At 43.4% G+C, this 3,480-nt stretch overlaps 1 protein-coding gene across 5 annotated transcripts in view; it reads left to right on the top strand.

Moving 5' to 3' along the window:
• Positions 1 to 1,197, top strand: part of PTP4A2 (protein tyrosine phosphatase 4A2) — a 259,598-nt gene extending 258,401 nt beyond the window's left edge. For all 5 annotated transcript variants that reach the window (XM_086955650.1, XM_086955653.1, XM_086955652.1 and 2 more), the window contains one exon: positions 1 to 1,197. This exon is cut by the window's left edge and continues 1,623 nt beyond it. The gene's annotated coding sequence lies outside the window, so the exon portion shown is untranslated.
• Positions 1,198 to 3,480: the final 2,283 nt, after the last annotated feature.

Here is a 3,480-nt window from a genome sequence, read left to right as displayed (position 1 = left end):
TATCATGTACTTGATGATACAATATAAAATTTTCAGAAAAGTAATCATGCATTTCAAAGTAATTGTATCTGTTCTTTTTTTAAATTTAGATGCATTATTGATAATGGTACTCCCTCAAAAAATGCCATGAATACACCTCAGTGTACAAAGATTTTCACTACCTAAAATGGTGATGCAAAAGTGAGGCCTTTTACCTGAATGTTGGCTCAGGTGCTTCGAATTCAGGACTACAGTTTAAATGACATGTAGTCTGATTTTATGCCTGCATTTAGCACCAGCATTTTGGTATCTTTCTAACAAAAATGGTGTCTTTCGAGCAGTATATCAGTACTGTTGTATGGATGTCCATCTTGCATATGAAAGATCTCCCTCACTCGGTAAACTATCTCAGCATTGAATCTGACACATTAGACAGCCACAACTTGCCAGGCCTCTTAACCTCTCTTCTTATTGTTTCAGCTGTAAAGCATACTGGCATTCCAAAACCTTTTGAACCAGTTCTTGATGGTATGTTCCCTGCATTCCCAGAATCTAGCAAGTTCCCTTTACCTGCCGGGGGGTAATGGGTGCTAAATATCTTGATAGTAGAGAAGAGTACAGTGTCAGTTTTTTAAATTCACGTGGAGGCACTTGCTAGTTGGACTGGTTAAAAGCAACCCTAAAACAACTTAGGTTATTTTTGAGTGGGCATGTGTGGAGCGGTAACATCTCTTACAAGATGAACACAGAGATTGTAACTAGTCCCCCCTTCCCCATGGCTTTTTTTAACACTTTAAAAAAGAAAAACCTCGCCATTTTAGAGGCTGATAGGGCCAGTTTATTTAACAGATATTCATTTTTCAACTTCTAACTAAATCTGTTGGCATTTGCAAAACCGGGACACATCTAATGCCTCTTTGAATTAAGGACTCATGTAATGGTAAGTGGCTGTCTAATTCGGTCTGGTGTCTTTTACTGGGATAATTTCACTCACAAACTAACATTAATAAAAGTGGTTCTGAGAACTGGACTTTTGTTGCTTTTTGCAAAATTCAAATATATATTTTTTTAATGGGATTAAAAAGTAGACCTCAAAACCTGAAGCCATTAGGGGTAGAATGACCTGAATGAGCAGTGCTGCTTAAAATTCACAAACGAAATAGCAAACACTCCCCATGGCAGTTTAAATAATGCAAATAAAGTATTTTACACATTCTAGTGTCTGTGTAGTTATTCTGTCTGTGCCTTATTTGTAACAGAGTGGCTGGGAATGTGAGCATTCAGATTCTGGTTGTGCAAAGAATAGTTGTTAGGTTTGCTTTCAATATATTTCTAGGTGTATCACTGCATATTTCTGTTCATAGCTGAAGAACTCTGGGGATGGTGGACTGAATACCTTGCATTACTTGATGCCCCACAACCCGTCAGTTGGGCTAAAGGAATTGTTTTCACTGATCATTGCCGGAGTAAAGTGGTGTGCAGGAGCTTGTCCTTATCTTTGCTCTGAATTGAGAATCCTGGTTCAGACTGATGTGGGTTGAGAGGTAGTTTAATTTGAGGAATCAGTTGTGGATTCGCCAGTAACCAATTGAAGTTATTGGAACTTAACTCTGTGACAGCTGTCTGGGAGGTCTGTTACAATATTTTGATATTCTTACAAAGCAAGAAGCATATGTTGCTTCAATGCTACATAGTAGCAACTATAGTCTTATTTGTCTCCTAGGCTTCTATGAAATGGCCTTTTTTCCTCCCAAATTAGGAATCAGTTGCCTGGTACAAGTTGTCATGCTGCACATCTGATGAAATTGAAATAGTCAAGCAAGAAACTCTTACCCCAGTATTGTAACTTTCATAGAATCCCATGCTTTGTATCATTCCCCGTTGTCGGAATGGAAGTCTCGGTAACAAAAATACCATATCTGTAGGTACAAAAGACTATGGAAAAAGGCCTAGGCCTCATTCCCTTTTGTAGCATATCACCCTCTTTGTGTAAAAAAGACCAAACTTAGGCATCAGCCATTCAGAATTGCCTCACCCCTTAGAACCTTCCTGAAGGAACCTCAGATCCTTAGATTTTCTACTGCACGTTGTGCTTAGGAAGTTTCCTGTGAGCTCTGCTCAACTTCTACTTTTCTAAGGAATTATTTTGGATATTTTCTTCAGAATCTTTTAGATTCTCTTCAGGATTTCTAACTGCCTTCCAGGATGAGTGAAATGGAGAAGAAAAAAGCCCTTTTCAAACCTTGTTCCACCTGTGGCAAGAAAAGGATTTTTGTGGAGGATGAGCACAAAGACTGCATCTATTGCCTCTCTCCTGACCACCAGGCTGCTGACTGCAACATCTGTTGAGTCCCCTCGCAGCCATCGCACATCAACACAACCTTAACATCATTTCCTACACTGACGACACCCAGCTGATCCTCTCCCTCACCAACGACCCCACCACTGCCAGAACCAGCCTCCAGGAAGGAATGAAAGACATCGCAGGGTGGATGAAGACCAGCCGCCTGAAGCTGAACTCAGACAAGACGGAAGTCCTCATCCTAGGATCATCCCCCTCTGCATAGGACGACTCCTGGTGGGCCCCTGCCCTGTGCAACGCCCCCAAGCCAACGGACCACGCACGCAACCTGGGTTTCATCCTGGACTCCTCCCTCACGATGACCAAACAGGTCAACGCCGTCTCGTCATCATATTTCAACACCCTGCGCATTCTCCGAAAAATCTTCCGGTGGATCCCCACAGACACCAGGAGGACGGTCACCCAGGCCCTCGTCACCAACCGACTAGACTACGGGAACACCCTCTACACGGGAACCACAGCCAAACTACAGAAAAGACTCCAGCGCATACAAAACGCCTCCGCACGACTCATTCTTGACATCCCCCGCCACAACCACATCACTGCCCACCTGAGACCTGCACTGGCTCCCAGTCAGCAACCACGACATGGGCCCCAAGTACCTCAACAACCGCCTTACATTCTACACACCCACCCGCCAGCTCCGCTCGACCAGCCTCGCCCTTGCCACCGTCCCACGTACTTGCAGAGCCACCGCCAGAGGAAGATCCTTCTCCTACCTGGCGGCCAAGACATGGAACTCCCTCCCCATCCACCTACGGCTGACCCAGGACCATCTCTCCTTCAGGAAACCAATCAAGCCCTGGATTTTCGAGCAGTAGAAGAAGCACCCCCTGGTGCCTTGAGACCCTAGCGGGTGAGTAGCGCGTCTTATAAATTTGATTGAATAAAAGTAGACAAATTTCATAGAAAAGCAGACAATGTTTTCTTATGGAGAAAATACAGATTACTAGTAAACCCTCTAGGGATTACTTTTGCGGTTCAGTACTGGGCTGACTGATTTTATAGGAATATTTTCCGTTTTCAAAACTTCACACTTAGAAAATTTTCGAGTCAAAATGGGTCATGGTTATCCAATGGCAGGTAAGTGAATTACAGGTTTCCAGGTGAGTACTTGGCTGTTGAAGTTAAGGTTCTGG

Source organism: Lissotriton vulgaris, chromosome 2_1, assembly GCF_964263255.1.
Source record: "Lissotriton vulgaris chromosome 2_1, aLisVul1.2, whole genome shotgun sequence".
Classification (NCBI taxonomy): domain Eukaryota; kingdom Metazoa; phylum Chordata; class Amphibia; order Caudata; family Salamandridae; genus Lissotriton; species Lissotriton vulgaris.
This window is presented reverse-complemented; position numbering and strand designations above follow the sequence as displayed.